General features: G+C 44.7%; 1 long non-coding RNA gene across 1 annotated transcript in view; it reads right to left on the bottom strand.

Moving 5' to 3' along the window:
- LOC138749274 (uncharacterized) overlaps window positions 1–18,624 on the bottom strand; it is a 110,662-nt gene that overhangs the window by 3,530 nt on the left and 88,508 nt on the right. The window contains exon 2 of the long non-coding RNA XR_011348531.1: window positions 13,598–13,699. This is a non-coding gene — a long non-coding RNA (uncharacterized lncRNA). The remainder of the gene's footprint in view (window positions 1–13,597; window positions 13,700–18,624) is intronic.

Genomic DNA, 18,624 nt, shown 5'->3' with positions numbered 1-18,624 from the left:
ACTATGGTCCAAGCACACCAAAGGATCATCAGCCCACACACACAGACCAGATAACGTTTACGACTTGGGATAAAACTGATGGGATGACAGCTATTGGTTTGTGTTCCCTGCCCAGCACCAAAATCTGTGTGAAATCTCAGGATGGCCTTGTCCATCACTGACATTGTGATCTCCTCCAGCTCCGGTCCCATCTGCAACCCAAAATGTAATTGCTTGTCACACCTTCCACTGACTGGATCAGCATATAGAGCAATAGCATAGACGACGTAATGATGAGACTCTATAAAGCACTGGTGAGGCCTCACTTGGAGCACTGTGTACAGTTTTGGGTGCCTTATTTGAGAAAAGACATGCTGATGTTGAAGAGGGTTCAGAGAAGATTTACTAGAATGATACAAGGAATGAAAAGGTTAGCATATGAGGAATGTTTGTTGGCTCTTGGTCTGTACTCTTTGGAGTACAGAGGATGTGGGAGGACCTCAAGGAGGAACTTTGAAGCCTGAACAGAGTGGTTGTGACCATGTTTCCCATGGTTGGGGAGTCTAGGACAAGGATGCACAACTTCAAGATAAAAGAGCATAATTTAAAACAGAGATGTGGAAATTTTTCTTTCATCTGAGGGTCATGAATCTGTGGAACTTGTTGCCACAGGGGGCTGTGGAAGCGAGGTCACTGGGTGTATTGAAGGCAGAAATTGCCAGGTATTTGATTAGTCAGGGCATCAAGGGTAATGGGGAGGAGGCCGGGGAATGGGGCTGAGCGGGAGGATGGATCAGCTCATGATTAGAAAGGTAGAGCAGACTCTATGAGCCAATGGGCCTACTTCTGGTCCTATATCTTGTGATCACTCAGCAGATCAATCAAGCAGCAGTTGTGAAGACAGAAACAATTAATGTTTCAGCTTGAATACCCTTCATCAGACTGGAAGAAGATTTACATTTCAGTAAAGGTGGGGGGAACTGTTAATATCTCAGGGGGAGAATGTGTGATGGGATGAAGAGAGGGTTCCTCCAGTGATAAATAGCCATCCTTCATGGGCCCAGACCTCCCATCCATTGGAGACATCTACATGAGGCATTGCCTCAAGAAGGCAGCCAACACCATAAAGAACCCCCATCACCTCTTCTCACTGCTACTTTTGAGCAGAAGATATAGATGTCTCAAATCCAGCACCTTTTGGTTCAAGAGTTTGGTAGTCATTTCCCGAATGGCTATCAAACTCTTCACCCTCTCCATTTTATCCTAACCCTAATGGTAAACTACTCTGGAGCCACCAGGGGATCTGTCTGCGCTCTGAACCAGCTTCTACATCTCCTTACCTAATATCCAACTAGCCTCCACATCCAACACATTATCCTCCATAATTTTCACCACCTACAACATGATCTCACCAGCAGATACATCTTCCACTCTCCTCCCCTCTCTATCTCCCATAGGGACTGCTCCCTCTGTGACTCCCTCATCCACTCATTCCTTCCCATTAATTTCCCCCTCGGCACTTTCCCCTGTGGCCGCAGGAGGTGCCATACTTGTGCCCACACCTCCTCCCTCACCACCATTCGAGGCCCGAAACAGTCCTTCCAAGGGAAGCAACATTTCACTTGCGAATCTGCAGGAGTCATCTGCTGCATCCATTGCTCTTGTTATGGCCTGTTCTACATCAAAGAGACTGGGCATAGACTGGGAGATGATTTCGCTGAGCACCTTCTCCCAGTGGCCAACCATTTCAATTCTGCACCCCACTCCTGTGCTGACATGTCTGTCCATGGCCTCAGGTACTGTCAAACTCAGACTGCCTGTAAATTGAAGGAACAACACCTAATTTTCCATCTGGGCACTCACCAACCAGATGGTATTAACTTCTCCAATTTCTACTAACCTACTCCCATTCACCCTCTCTTCCCCATCTCTTCTTCCCTCCAGCTCTCCACCCCCTCTCCATTCCCAGAGCCATTCCTCCTCCCCGTGTTTGCTGCTGTGCCCTCCCTCCTTTATCTACCGATTACCTCCTGCCTGTGGGACAGTGCTCCTCCCCTCTCCATTTTTATCCCGGCAAAAATACGTTGATAAGGGGCTCAGGACCGAAATGTTGATTATGTGTCTATATCTTTGCTATATGAAGTACACTGTTTGACCAGGTGAGTTTCTCCAACATTGTGTTTTCATTTCAATCACCATGTCTGCAACGTTTCGTGTTTTACTACTGAAACATCAATTGCTCATGTCTTAACTGCAACTATGAATGTTTCTTTATCTTTTATATTTATTATCTCTTTTTCTATCTTAGCATATTGTGGTAATTTAATTTACACTGCTGTAGTTGGTTTATCTTACATACTTTGTGGCTGCACCTATACATTGCACTTATGTGTATGACTATAAACTCTCAGACATCCTGATAGCGGTCAATGAACCAGTTAGAGGGTGATTGTCCAGATAAAGGATGTAAAATATTGCTAAATAGGCTGTTTTTAATTGAGGGAGAGAGAGAGAGAGAGAGAGAGAGAGAGAGAGAGAGAAATGAGCCCACATCACAGCAGAAATTACCACTGGTATTCTTCTGGCAGAATGTGTTTGGCTTCAGATTCCAGTACCTTCAACTCCTGTTTATCTCAGAGAACAAGCATTATCTGAAGTTGCAGGCTTTAATATAGAGTCCAGAGGGCACCAACATGTCTTTTGTGCTGTTTTTGCTTCCTGAACATTTCTGGGTTTATTTTATCGATTTTGGGCCGCTGATCAGGAAAATCGCCTTAAAATTTTCCTGTCATGTACCAATTTTTAGATGTAACCTATTTTTGAGACTTCCTGTCATATTTTGTCTTCTTCAAGCTTCCAAAACCATGAAGTGCAACGTGTCATTGAAAATTCCTTCTCTACATTCGTACTTGGACATCTTCCCTGTTGATCTTGGTGCAGTCAATTACGAACATGGTTAAAGGTTTCACCAGGACACTGTGACCATGGAAAAGCAGTATCAGGGCAACTGGAATCTACCAATGCTGGCCGACTACTGTTGGACACTGACATGAGGGGCATCAGATGCTGAGTACAAATCATTTTTAGTTCAGTTGAACTGATGCAATGTCAGCATTATTATGAGATTAAACATGCTAAATTCAATAAAAGTTAATTTAATGTTTCTCCAACTTCCTACATAATATAGCAAATCTAAAATTATCTTTATGTTCAGCTTGAAATTGTCTACCGTAATCCCCAATTTTTTTTTCAGGAAGCAAGCACTTTGGAAAAAAAAATTGTCCAGTGTTATCAGACTCGTGAATAGACCCCATTGATGATGCTCCTGCACTGTTTATCTCTCTCACTATCCAGCACATTTTTCTGAGTAACAAATATGCTTTAACTTTGTCTTCTTTGGCTTGGCTTCGCGGACGAAGATTTATGGAGGGGGTAAAAAGTCCACGTCAGCTGCAGGCTCGTTTATGGCTGACAAGTCCGATGCGGGACAGGCAGACACAGTTGCAGCGGCTGCAGGGGAAAATTGGTGGGTTGTGTAAGGTAAAACATCATGAGATGGGAATGTGTAAGGAGTTACCCTGCCCTGTACAGGGCTGTAACAAGATGTAAATGCATCCTTGTACTTACAAGATAAGAGAGACATTGATGGATTGAGAGGCAGGAAGCTAGCAGGGAAAGGATAGCAACAGTTTTAGTCATTGGACAAGTAATGATATGATGATGTTCTAAGCATGTATCCAAGGGTATAAAAAATCACCATTTTGCTGATAACGGCAGAATGCATTCTCCGACTAACATGTTTAGTCGCAAGTGTTACAATCCGGTAATAAAGAACAAAGAACCCTGATTTCGACTCAGCCTGGTGTTTGTCTCACTCATTCATGAACAAAGCAGACCTAACAGTTGGGGTTGGGTGTTGGGTTTTTCCTCCTTTGCCTTTTGTCAGTGAGGTGGGCTCTGTGGTCTTCTTCAAAGGAGGTTGCTGCCCGCCAAACTGTGAGGCCCACTGGCGGTGGTCAATGTGGCAGGCACCAAGAGATTTCTTTAGGCAGTCCTTGTACCTTTTCTTTGGTGCACCTCTGTCACGGTGGCCAGTGGAGAGCTCGCCATATAACACGATCTTGGGAAGGCGATGGTCCTCCATTCTGGAGACGTGACCCATCCAGCGCAGCTGGATCTTCAGCAGCGTGGACTCGATGCTGTCGACCTCTGCCATCTCGAGTACTTCGACGTTAGGGATGAAAGCGCTCCAATGGATGTTGAGGATGGAGCGGAGACAACGCTGGTGGAAGCGTTCTAGGAGCCGTAGGTGATGCCGGTAGAGGACCCATGATTCGGAGCCCCACGCTTTAACTTTACTATAACACTATACCCTGCACTTTTGCATCATAATTATACCACCTGCGGACTTAAGTGTGCGTAGATTTCCCTGGCTGGATCTCAATTCATGACAATAAGCAATCCAATTCAATTCGATACAGGCCCTGCTCCTCAAGCTCATTTTAACTGTCTGGAGGCCACAGACAGAAAGGTCACCATTGGAGTTGGATGGGAAATTAAACCTGCAATTTCGATCTGATTTCCATTTACCAGGGCAAGACTATTTGGGATCAGGTTAGTGCAAGGGAGGCAGAAAGGAGACAATCAAGGTGCTTTAAACCATGTGACCTGGGTGATTTGCACCGAAAGGGCCTATTTGCTTCATACTTAAGCAATAACTAGAATGCATGGAGTTAAGGTAATAGGTGGAAGGACTGGAAGGGAGTTGTTGAATGAGACTTGCTGGAACTCTGGGGCCTTTAGGAGACAGAATGCCTGTGTATTGGAAGTGTGTAATGAACAGGCATTGGATATGCTGTAGGCCATGGGGAGTGGAATTAGTCTAAATCGCTCCTTTTCTGGCCAGCATCGATCTGACGGGCCAAATAGTTTCCTCTGTGTCATAAGCATCTCCGATTAGCCATATCCTCATTGCTCGGCCACACATAGTTGGAAAGTAACTAATCCCCTGGCAGTGAGTAGAGGGAAGTTTCCTGCCTGGAGGTACAGCAATTCATGTGGGAATTCAGATCATTGTTGCATGCTGATTTGCTGTTGTCCAATCCTGTCACAGACTGTCTCTCATTAGTGAGAGAACGGAGTGAATTATTGCCAGATTCCAGTTGCAGATTCTGTGATCTGAGGCCAATTGGCTTTTCCAACTTTTCCTTCTTCAGAAACATAAAGCAACTTTCATCCCTAAATTTATTAATAATGAATTGTGACATTTGGTCATGTAGCCCAATCACAGAAAGGTTTTTGGCAAAGGCAGTGATGGGTGGTTTATTTATCCTGGCACTGAATAGAGCAATCCTGTAACATAAGGAGTTTTTTTTTTCAATCTGAGTTAACAGGAGATTTTTTTTTGAGTTCTAAGTTCAGTTTGCATCTTCTTCCAATGCACCTCAGCACAATTCTGGGTGGCTACAGTCCAGCCCCAATATTGCACTCATCCTGTATCTAATCTCCTAGTGTCATTCTGTTCTTTAAATCAAAAGCTTTTTCCAAACTTTAAGCCATGCACTAACAGATGAGGAGAAATATTCTTCCATTGTGAGTTGCTCCAGTCTAGGTCAGCCGTTCTCAATGACAGTCATCCAGTCTCGCAGTGTCCAGAGAAGGTAAAGATATATTACCGACATTTCAGGCCTGAGCCCTTCCTCAAGGTATGCGTGAAAAAAGACAAGCGTCTGAATTAAAGGCTAGTGAAGGGAAAGAATTGGGGGAGGGGGGTGGTGTGAAGGAGTACAGACCCACAGGTGAAAGGTATATATGGATTTTATTTTGGAGGTTCCAGAATAGATCATGACTGGGGTAGTAGTATGGTCTGATAGCTGTTGGAAGGAAACAGATCTTGAACCCAGAAGCGGTGGTCTTCTGTACCTTCTATCCAAAGGTACCAGTGAGAGGAGGTTGTGAGAGGAGGTGATGGGCGTACTTTATGAATAGAATGGAATATATGCTCAGTTTGAATGGTTACATTGCATCACTGCAAAATTATTAATAGGTTTGGTTGGATGGTGGCTTCAGCAAGGAATATGGAAGTTGACACAGATGTGGGTCCAAGTTGGGTGGTCTGATCAATGGTGGGGTTGGGAGGGGGTTAAAGGTGGTGGGAGTGTCTTTCATGAGCAGGATGTTTACAACTGATAACTTCACTATCAACAGTTGGATCAACTTCATTCAGCTGTGGATGTTTATTTAGTCTGACAATTAAAGGAACTGCCCTGACACAGAAGACCCACGATTCTGCTTGCATCAGTTTTAAAGGACAGAGGTGGTTCACTGTTATTTTTCCACTCTGTGGGAAAACGTGTAACCCTCTCCCATAGGCAGTGGCTGAGAACTTCAGCCGTGTCATCACAGGAGGGAGAATGGAAATTGGAGCTGTAGCTGAGATGGCAAAAAAAAATTTTTTGTAGCATCTTTCACTCCTTCAACTTCCCTGTTCTATTTTACAGACGATAACGTACATTTTTCAGGATGGATAGTAGCTGTGAATGCACAGCAGGTTCCCACACATGGCAGTGGGAGATGAACCAGATCATTTGTTTTGGCGAAGGAGTGATGTTTAATTGAGCTCAGGACCCCAAACTGTTTATCCAGAAGACCATGGTCCACAGTTCCTTTCTCCAATAGTATCTGCCCAGCTTCATGGAATGCAGAGCCCTGGAACAAGTCTTTCAGCTAAACACATCTGGGTTGACCATGATGCCAATCTAAATCATCCCATCTGCCTGGACATGGTTTGTATCTCTGCCATTCCCCACCTGTTCACATGGTTCATATCCCCCGTTCCCCACCTGTTCACATGGCCCATATGCCCCATTCCCCATTTGTTCATATGGTCCCTATCACTGCCCTCACCTCTTCACATGGCCCATATGCCCCATTCCTCGTTTGTTCATATGCTCCCTATCACTGCCCTCACCTCTTCACATGGCCCATATGCCCCATTCCCCATTTGTTCATATGGTCCCTATCACTGCCCTCACCTCTTCACGTGGCCCATATGCCCCATTCCCCATTTGTTCATATGGTCCCTATCACTGCCCTCACCTCTTCACGTGGCCCATATGCCCCATTCCACATTTGTTCATCTGGTCCCTATCACTGCCCTCACCTGTGCACAGGTCTGTCTAAATGCCTTTTAAATATTGCTGTTGTATCTTTCCCCTCCCCTGGTATTGTGTTCCAGGCCCCAACCACTCTCATACTTTATACATATATATATATATATATATATATATATGTCCGTGAACTACTCTTTGCAGATGATGCCGCTTTAGTTGCCCATTCAGAGCCAGCTCTTCAGCGCTTGACGTCCTGCTTTGCGGAAACTGCCAAAATGTTTGGCCTGGAAGTCAGCCTGAAGAAAACTGAGGTCCTCCATCAGCCAGCTCCCCACCATGACTACCAGCCCCCCCACATCTCCATCGGGCACACAAAACTCAAAACGGTCAACCAGTTTACCTATCTCGGCTGCACCATTTCATCAGATGCAAGGATCGACAATGAGATAGACAACAGACTCGCCAAGGCAAATAGCGCCTTTGGAAGACTACACAAAAGAGTCTGGAAAAACAACCAACTGAAAAACCTCACAAAGATAAGCGTATACAGAGCCGTTGTCATACCCACACTCCTGTTCGGCTCCGAATCATGGGTCCTCTACCGGCACCACCTACGGCTCCTAGAACGCTTCCACCAGCGTTGTCTCCGCTCCATCCTCAACATCCATTGGAGCGCTCACACCCCTAACGTCGAGGTACTCGAGATGGCAGAGGTCGACAGCATCGAGTCCACGCTGCTGAAGATCCAGCTGCGCTGGATGGGTCACGTCTCCAGAATGGAGGACCATCGCCTTCCCAAGATCGTATTATATGGCGAGCTCTCCACTGGCCACCGTGACAGAGGTGCACCAAAGAAAAGGTACAAGGACTGCCTAAAGAAATCTCTTGGTGCCTGCCACATTGACCACCGCCAGTGGGCTGATAACGCCTCAAACCGTGCATCTTGGCGCCTCACAGTTTGGCGGGCAGCAGCCTCCTTTGAAGAAGACCGCAGAGCCCACCTCACTGACAAAAGGCAAAGGAGGAAAAACCCAACACCCAACCCCAACCAACCAATTTTCCCTTGCAACCGCTGCAATCGTGTCTGCCTGTCCCGCATCGGACTGGTCAGCCACAAACGAGCCTGCAGCTGACGTGGACTTTTTACCCCCTCCATAAATCTTCGTCCGCGAAGCCAAGCCAAAGAAGATATATATATGTGTGTGTGTGTGTGTGTGTGTGTGTGTGTGTGTATCCTTAACTAACATCCTCCTTAAAAACATTCCACCTCTCAACTTAATGATAAGCCCTCTGGTATTTAACATTTCCACTCTCAGAAAGACTATCAACCTTATGTAGCCTCATTATTTTATAAACTAACTATCAGACGGCCCCTCGGCCGCTCCTGAGGAAACAATCCAAGTTTGCTTTTCTGAAAGAGGTTGACCTCAGACTCAGGAACTACCATGTGTGAATTGTTTAAAGGAAATTCTCTGTTCTATTGTGCAGGACAAGAGGCTCATGTGAAACGTAAAGACCAATATGTGGTCAGTAATGCTGCAATTCAGATAGAAATATAATTCAATGTACATGTTGCTTGACCATGGGTTTGAGTAGGGGACAACAACATGTCTTCAACTAAAAGCATGCATGTACCGTTGAGGATTATGTCAAGCTAGCAAGATTCATCAAGGCTGTGATCCTCGGGAGGTTAGTACATTCAAAGATAGCACTGTTTAGAGAACACCTTTTAATAGGCTGCCAGTAGACCACCCTATAGCTTCCCCTCGACAGAGAAGCTCACCAAGGATCCTCCTGAAATACCACATCAGAGCATCACCAACTACGTTCCCACCCCTCCCCTCCATAGTACCTCCAAAATTGGAAAACCTCCAACTACGTTCCCCTTCCCTCCCATCCCCTCCACAGTAAAATGCCAAAATTTATCATTGATTCTTCAGCATCAGCAGGTCTAAATCCTTGGACTTCCTGCCTAACTGCGGTGTAGGAGCACGTAGACTGGGACTGCAGCAGTTGAAGAAGGTGCCTCTCCCACCTCCTTAAAGGGCAATTAGAGAGGGAGTAAATGTTGACTTTGCAAGTAATGCCTTCTTTCCCGAAGTGAGCAGGAGGATGCCCACTTACTGGCCTCCTGGGTTTTCTCAGCCTCTTGCCTATTGCAAAACCATCATGTGTGTAACCTTCCATTGGCCAGAGAAAAGTGGCTCCTTCAGCAGAATGAATTTGTATTTACAATGGTTGATTTCATGAATTCGACCTACTCATGCACAACCTCATGCAATGAGAGTGTAAGTTGTTTGTTTCATCACCTTGAGGGCAAGTCACTATGGGGGGCATGAACCTTCACTCTTCATGAGTGCATCAAACTTGCAAACCCCTATTCTACCCTAACACCGGTTTACAACTTGCAGGGAGGGCAACAATAACTCACCCCCTTGGAAGCCAACAACTGGTTAACCCTTTCTCTCAAGATTGCCTAGTGGGTTAACACCAATTGCTTTAAACTGATTAACCACTGCAATAAAACACCACACAAAGGAATTCAGACGCATATTAAGCAGCATGCAATCAGAGGAAATTAAAATGTGATGTTCCCAGTGCAGTGTATAATGATGTCAGAAGCTTCTTGGTGGAATGAATATCTGTAAAATGCTGAGAGCTATCGTTTGTGATTTAATTCACAGTGGAAGCCTGCAGTGGGAGAGTTAAAAGTAAATCTGCAATAGAAATCTCTGATCTTCCTTCAGGCAGCTCACACAGCCAAGAGCAACATTCCTACTGCTATGTTCCCATTACTCCTGGCTCTGCAATTAAACAGTGCCTTTCCAGAAACAAGGAATTTTAACACGGGGTCCCTCTGCTTTCAGTGTATTGCACTTAACCCTTTCACCTCCATGTCATTTCCTTCTCATTTTGATCACCATAACACTGCCTTTTAGAGACACAGTTATCTGGAATTCAAGCAATCGGCAGCCTCAAGCCAACAGCAAAAAAAAATGCCAAAGATAAATAGGTAAAATAATGGAAGTTTAAAATTGTCCCGCCTCTCCATTCATGCAACACACAGTCTCAAGGAACCGGAAAACTCACTTATCCAGCATATACCAACTGCCATAGGTACCGGATACCAAGGGGTTTATTGTATTTATGGGTGGCACAGTTAAGCGTAGCAGTTAGCGCAACATTGTCACAGCGATCAGGACCGGGGTTCAAATTCTGTAAGGTGTTTGTACGTTCTCCCTGATTCTGTGTGGGATTCTTCCGGGGGTTTGGTTCCTCCCACTGTTTGAAGTGTTCTGGGGGGGTTGTAGGTCAATGAGGAGTAATTGGGTGGCACAGGCTCGTAGCCCCAAAGGGCCTGTTATCTTGCTGTATATCTAAATTTTAAAATTTTAAATTAAAATAATATTTTTTTTAAATGTTTTGTTTGCAATAAGAAGGATTAACTACAGTTATGATTCTTTTATACAGAAAATAAAAGCTTGAAGTGGTAACTGGTAGACATCACAATCACTTCTTGTGACCATGAAGGCCAATGGCAAGAATTAAAAATGGATCGCGAGCTTGAACTCCGCCCCAAAACAAAGACCTTGATCAGCCCCTCAATGTAGCAATCCTCAGCAGGTCAGGCAGCATCCGTGGAGAGAAATGGCGAGTCAATATTTTGGGTTCGGACTCCTTTTTCAAACTCAAAAACAATACAAAGGTGGAACAGTTGACAGATTAATTGACCTCATTGTGTCAGATAGTAGGATATGAGGGGGGAGTTGATGAGAGGGTGGAAGAACAGATAAAGAGATGAGAGTAAAACGGTGCCAGTGATCAGTGTGACCGATGGGCTGAGTGGCCTTTGCCATATTCATCTCTACATGAATATAAGGCAACAGCAAAAAAAAATTTGCCTGCAAGTTTTGGAATGGAGAAAGGCTATCGACATTACTGAATGAGTGACATGGTTAGTGTAGCAGTTGGCGCAATGGCGTTACAGCGCCAGCGACCTGGTTTCGAATCCCACGCTGTCTGTAAGGAGTTTGTTCGTTTTCCCTGTGTCTGCGTGGGATTTCTCCAGGTACTCTGGCTTCCTCGCACCCTCCAAAATGCACGGGGGTTGTAGGTCAATTGGGTGTAATTGGGTGGCATGGGCTCGTGGGCCGGAAGGGCCTGTTACTGTGCTGTATGTCTAAATTTGAAGGAACATGACTATACCAGACTTCCTTCCTGATGGGCCAGCAGAACGATCTCTTGCTTCCAAGCAATTCACTCTCATGAAATCCAGTTGTTATTTATCGTGAGAGCCAAGCATCAACAAGGGACAATTATTCTTTTCTCCCCTATAATGCCGTCAAAACCTATTTCAGAACACTTTGCTTTTGAAATTGTAGCTACTAAGAAAGAACTAAGTGTTATTTGCTTGTTCTGTCAATCTAGAGATAGACTGCATTTTATGGCAAAAAACCTATTAATCCATAGTGTAATGCAGCCATGGATCAGGAACACCTCTTAGCCCCTAAAAGCACGTTAATCCTCCACACTAGTGTCTTGTTAACTTCTTTTCACTGAGGTTCAATTCAAAACTGACCTTTTGAATTAATGACCATATCTACTCTGCTTGGAGGTAAACAAGAAAATCTGCAGATGCTGGAGTCTCGTGCAGTGCACCAAGGAGCTGGAAAAACTTGGCTGGTCATGTAGCATCCATAGAAAGCAAAATATAATCAACGTTTCCATCCTGAGCTCTTATTCAGAAGTGTGGAGCAACACTTCACCTTGTGCATCTGCAGAGGTTATTTACTGCATCCCGTTGGATGTGGACTCCACTACATTGAGGAGGCTGGACGCAGAATGGGAGATCACTTTGTTGAACTCCTTTGCTCTGTCTGCTGCAACAGCAAGGACCTCCCAGTGGCCAACTCTTTCAACTCCATTACCACACTAGCATGTCTGCCCCTGGTTTCGTCACTGCCAGGTTGAGGCCACCAACAAATTGGAGGAACAACTCGCATTTCGTCTCGGCAATCTCCAACCAGATAGCTTCAATATCAACTTCTCTAATTTCCCTCATCCCTCTCCCCCTTACTCCAACACCCCACCTCTTTCTGCTATCAGAGAGCTACCCTACTTAGCTCTCTGCCAAATTCTTGGACCTCTGCCACAGCAGTGATTCTCAACCTTTTTCTTTCCACTCACATACCACTCTTAAGTAATCCCCATGCCATCGGTGCTCTGTGATTAGTAAGGGATTACTTAAGGTGGTATGTGTGTGGGAAGGGAAGGTTGAGAACTACTACTCTAGACCCAATTGTTACTGAAACATTTTGCTAAAAACAATTGCTATTGGCCCATTTCCTTTGGAGTTATGAAACCGCACATAACGAATCAATTAGGTATGATTAAAACGATGATTTTCAAACTTTTTCTTTCCACTCACATATTACCTTAAGCAATCCCTTACTAACCACAGAGCACCTATGACATAGGGAATACTTAACGTGGTATGTGAATGGAAAGAGAAAGGCTGAGAATCACTGATCTGCAGGGAATGATGCCGTCAAAGACCAACAGCATCATCAAGGATCCACAATACACAGCCTACACTCTGTTCTCACTGCTACCATCAGGAAAGAGGTATAGGTGCCACAAGACTCACACTACTAAGTTCATGAACAGCTTCTATCCCTCCACCATCAGACTCTTCAACCACAAACTCATTTAAGGATTCTTTAATTAAGGATTGCACTTAATTTATTTTTCTCTCTCTCTGTAGAACCATAGAACATTACAGCACAGAAACAGGCCCCTTTGGCCCTTCTAGTCTGTGCCAAACCATTATTTTGGCCTTGTTCCACTAACCTGCACCCAGGCCTCCATTCCTCTCCCATACATGCATCTGTCCAAATTCTTCTTAAATGTTAAAATTGACCCCATATTAACCACTTCAGCTGGCACCTCATTCACAGCTCCCACCACTCTCATATGTGAAGTTCCCTCTCATGCTCCCCCTAACCTTTTCCCCTTTCACCCTTAACCCATGTCCTCTGGTTTGTATCTCACTTACCCAGCCTCAGTGGAAAAAGTCCATCTACATTTACTCTGTCTATCCCTCTCATAATTTTAAATACCTCCATCAAATCTCCCCTCATTCTTCTACGTTCCAGAGAACTTTCCCGGTAACTCAGTTTCTGAAGTCCAAGCAACATCCTAGTAAATCTTCTCTGCACTCCTTCCTGTAGTTAGGTGACCAAAACAGCACACAACACTCCAAATTTGGCCTCACCAATGTCCTATACAACTTCACCATAACATCCCAACTCTTATATTCAATACTGATTTATGAAGGCCAAAAGCTCTCTTTACAACCCTATCCATCTGTGATGCCACCTTCAGGAAATTAAGTATCTGTATTCCCAGATCCCTCAGTTTTACTGTCCTCCTCAGTGCCTGACCGTTTACCATGTATGTCCTTCTAAAATGCAAGTAGGTTTGTTTACATTTCCTTATTTGCTTACCTGTGTATGTTGAGCCATTTTTTTTCCTCTAAGTGGTACAGGTACACAGGTTCCTTTATCCACAACCCTTGGGGGACAGGGTGTTCCAAATTTCGGATTTTTCTAGATTTCAGAGACACAAATACAATGTACCAAGTTCTTACTTGCTGCAGCCACAAGGTATGCAAGATACACCAACAACAAACTAAATTACCACAATATGCCAGGAGACAGACAAAAATAATAAATATAAAAAGAAAGATAAATAAATATTCTCAATTGAAGTTCATGTAAAAATAAGAAATGATTCAATAAGATAGACAGATCTTTTGGTGGTCCCAGAGTATTACAGTGAGGGTAGCACAGGAAGGTTCAAAGCCTGATAATGCTGGAAGATAAAACTGCCTTTACATGTATTCATTCATAGAGTTGCTATCAGGCATATGACTTGTTGCCTTTTTGCTGCATGTAATCTTCCCAAAGAAACTCTGTTGCGGGACCTCCAATTTTACCAATTCCCTGAGCTTTGGGAAAAGAAATGTTAAACTTTCTGTGGGAAAAGTCTTTGCAGCGAGACAGAGAATTGGGGATGGGTGTGTATGTGGTGGGTGCATCCTAAATCAGAATAGGGGCTCTGAGTGGCTGAAAGAACAAGATGGCGCCTTCCAGCGGCAATTCTTTTTGTGCAACTCCCAGGGGAATCATCGCACGTTCCTGTTCTGAACTATAACCATAGAAACCAGCAAGTAATTCTGCTGAAGGATGTTTGTAGATCTTGCAATTGTCAGGAACAGCAAGCTTCAGTGGGCTGCGGGAGATGCCAACAGTTAGCGGCTATTGGGAATTACCAGCAGCTGACCCACAGGCTATTTAAGGAAGTCCTGACCATACAGATGTGGGGGGGGGGGGCGCGCTGGTGGGGTGGCAACAGGTAAGATGCTGGCCCCAAGGCCTCTGCTCCCTACCACCCTCCTAGCTAACGTACGATCCTTGGCAAATAAACTGGATGAACTCAGAGCCAGATTACAGAAGCAGAGACATCAGGGATTCCTGTGTGATGTGCTTCACCAAGACATGGCTGAGTGAGGGCATTCCGGACACAGCACGACAGCCTCCACTGTACGCACCAGATATTGGCATCAGGAAAATCTGGGGGTGGGGGGGGGGGGGGGCGTGCCTACATCATCATCAATTCATCATGGTGCACAAGCTTGATGGTTATGTCCCAATTCTGCTCCCCCAACCTGGAACATTTGGCGATCAAATGTCACCTATTCTACCTGCCTAGGGAGTCCACTGCCATCATCCTGGTTGCAGTGTACATTCCGCCCCAGGCTAACACTGGAGGAGCTGAACTCTGTGATCAGCAGCCATGGGACAACACACCCTGATATTTTTAGGGGACTTACAATCTTAAGAAGTCTCTGACAAACTATCACTAACACAATACCTGCAAAAATAGAGGAGCCAGAATACTTGACCACTGATGACACCACCATGAAGAACACCTACCGAGCCATCTCATGACTACACTTCGACAAGTCTGATAACCTGGCTTTAGTTCTACTCTATGCGCACAAGTGGAGACGGAGGACTACAGCACCTGCAGTGAATATAGTGTAAGTATGGTTGAGGGAGGTGGAGGAGCACCTGCAGGACTGCTTTGAATTGGTGGACTGAACCATATTCAAGGGCACATTCCAAAACTTGAATGAATATGCCATGGCTGTCACCGACTTCACCAAGACCTGCCTGGATGAGTGTGTGACGACACATACTTACCAGAAGTATCCCAACCAGAAGCTGTAGATGAATCAAAAGATTCACAACTAGTTGAGGGCGAGATCAATGGTGTTTAAGGCCAGTGATCCAGATTTCTACAGGAAGTCTATGTACTCCCTATGGAAGGCCATCTCAGCAGCAAAGAGGCAATTCAAAGAAGCTAGAAACCGCATCAGATACTCACCTGCTGTGGTAGGAATTACAGGCTATTACTTCCTATAAGGCGAGGCCAAATACCATAAATGGCTGTGATGTCTCACGACCTGATGAGCTGAACACCTCACTCTGAATCCCAGCAGAAGCTGACAACCCTGTGATATCTGTCTCTAAACCCAATGTCAGAACGTCCTTCAAAAGGTGAACACTGGCAAGGCGTCAGGCCCTGATAGCGTGCCTTGCAGGGTACTGAAAATCTGTACCAACTAACTAGCTGCAGTATTCACAGACATTTTCAACCTCTCATTGCTGCATTCAGAGGTTCCCACCTGCTTCAAAGGGCATAAATCATCCCGGTACCCAAGAAGAACAGGATTTTTGCCCAGTAGCCCTCACATTTACTGTGATGCAATACTTTGTGAGGTTAGACATGGTCAGAATTAACTTGTACCTAAGTAAAGATATGGACCCACTGCAATTCGCTTACCATCACAGTGACTCCACAGTAGATGCAATATCACTGGTTCTCCACTCAGCTCTGTATTACCTAGACAACAGCAAAACGTATCAAGATATTCTTCAATGACTACAGTACATGAGGGAGATAAATCAGCCACAATAACCTTGCACTCAACGTTAGCAAAACTAAGGAGCTAACTCTTGCAAATTTCTACGTGTACCATGGAGAGCATTCTGACTGGTTGCATCACTGTGTGGTATGGAGGTGCCCATGCACAGGACAGGAAAAAACTACAGAGAGTTGTGAACTTGGCCAGCGCCATCATGGGCATCAGTCTTCACTCCATTGGGGGCATCTACAAGAGGCAGTGTCTCAAGAAAGCAGCCTCTATCATCAAGGATGCCTCACCACGCAGGCTTTGCCCTCTACATGCTGCTATCATCAGGTAGGGGGTACAAGAGCCTGAAGATCAACACCCAAACGTTACAAAAACAGCTTCTTCCCCTCTGCCATCAGATTTCTGAATGGACAATGAACCCCAGACACCAGCTCATTTTCTCTTATTTTTGCACTAATTTATTTATTTTTAAATGCAATTTATAGCCATATTGGAACCAAAAATGAAGCCACAAAACAACAAATGTTGTAATATGTTCATTACAATAAATTCTGATTCTCTTCTGTGAAAATGGGAATTCAGATGAAGGATTGGTTGTAAGTGAATACCGCTGACACCATCAGGTAAAACAGCAGAGTTTAATGTCCATCACCTGCTGCTCAAGCGTGTAAAGCATTGTAAATTTAAATTATTTTCTCAAAATGGGAATGTTGCAACGCTTTTGATGCTACTTAAAAACCTCTTAACTTAAGGTTCATGAAGCACATTAAAACCTATTGCTGACAACCATCATAAGTTTATCAGGGTGTAGAGGTCAAGAGAGTACTATTATCTGCCCATCTCCCCCTATTACTTCCCTTCATTAAAAATGAATTTAAAAATTATTCTTTTCTTCTTGCATGTGGCAGATTAAAATTAATCAAGTGTTGAAGAAATTATATAAAGAGGGAAGAGCGTTTAAGATTGCTGGCTGCCTCTGAGACAACTGCTATCTGTGACCAATGCCTGGTCATCAGAGTAGAAGAGCTGATTTACCCAAACAAGGAGAAATTGTCTCATTAATTTATTCTGCCACGGTTATACCACAGCCAGCTGAATTGTCTGGTTTACTCCCGAGTTTAACAAAGCTTAGCTGATTTGTGAAAAGGGCCTTTGCTGGTTCCTCTGCCACTCGGTTTGATCCTGACTGATTTTTTTTTTTAGCCCGGAGATGAGATTGGACGTGGGTCATGCTGTGGGGAGTGAGCATAGACAATGTTTCAGGTCCATAAGATGTAGGTGCAGAAATATGCTATCCAGCCCATCAAATCTGCCCCACCATTTAATCATGAGCTTATCCATTTTTACACTCAGCCCCACTGCCCGGCCTTCTCTCCATATCCTTTGATGCACTGGCTCATCAAGAACCTATCAATTTTTGCCTTAAATACGCTCAATGACCTGGCTGCCGCAACTGCCTGTGGCAACAAATTCACCACACGTTGGCTCAAGAAATTCCTCCACGTCCCCATTCGATGCGGACGCCCTTCAATCATGAGTAGTGCCCTCTTGTCCTCGACTCTACCACCATAGGAAACAACCTTTCTACATCTGTCCATGCCTTTTATCATTCAAAATGTTACATTGAGATTTACCCCCCCCCCCCCCACCCCGCCACTTCATTATATAGTAACCCTTTCATTCCCGGAATCATCCTTACTCCCCACCTCAACCATAATGAAAATAGGAAGCAAACCCATCACTCATCAATGACTACATTGAAGTTCACCCTTTTCATAGCATCAAAGGGGTAAGACACCTTAAGAAGTCCTCCGAGGAACTTCGCAAGATAAAGGTTGGCACCAAGGCAAAAAAATTCACATGACCCGATCATCACTTAAAGAACATTTTGTTCCCAAATAAACATTTATTTAAGATTTCATGTTATTGTTGATCAACAAATAAATGCGCTTTAAGCACCGCAGAGAGGTGCAATAAATTTTGCGTGGACCATTATGATGGGGGGTGGGGAAATGCTGCAGAATACCGCTGACACCATCAGGTAAAACAGGAACATCAGCTGTCAGCATTAGCTACGTGGGATTTATAAACTTAAAAGGGGCTATTAAAAGCTGTGCTGTTAATGGGATGGCCCGGAACTCCAACTACCTTATCCAGGTGATATTTTGAGGACAGTTGATTGGCCATACGCAGGGGTCATGGCTTTGTGTAAACTGTCATGGTAGTTTCTCACGTCTTTGGTCTCTTTGTGCCATTCCTATCCTGGCATCACTGTGAAGACTGGTTTCTGGTCTCATGTAAATGGGTCTATTCCCAGGACCAACTTTCAAATAAATACATTGGCAACCTTCATCTCCACTTATCGTCCCACCTGCCATGTACAACGTAGCTTCCTCCTCTCAATGACTCCTTTCGTTTCCTTCCTGCCTCTCCCTCCCTTCATCTACCCCCTACCATTCAGTCCACCTGTCCGTCACCCTCCACCCTGGTCTGGTTCACCAACTTCCTCCTGGCCCTGTCCACCCCTTCCCA

The sequence above is a fragment of the Narcine bancroftii genome, chromosome 14 (assembly GCF_036971445.1).
Source record: "Narcine bancroftii isolate sNarBan1 chromosome 14, sNarBan1.hap1, whole genome shotgun sequence".
NCBI classification, from domain to species: Eukaryota; Metazoa; Chordata; class Chondrichthyes; order Torpediniformes; family Narcinidae; genus Narcine; species Narcine bancroftii.
The sequence above is the reverse complement of the archived record's forward strand: the minus strand, read 5'-3'. Positions and strand labels throughout refer to the sequence as shown.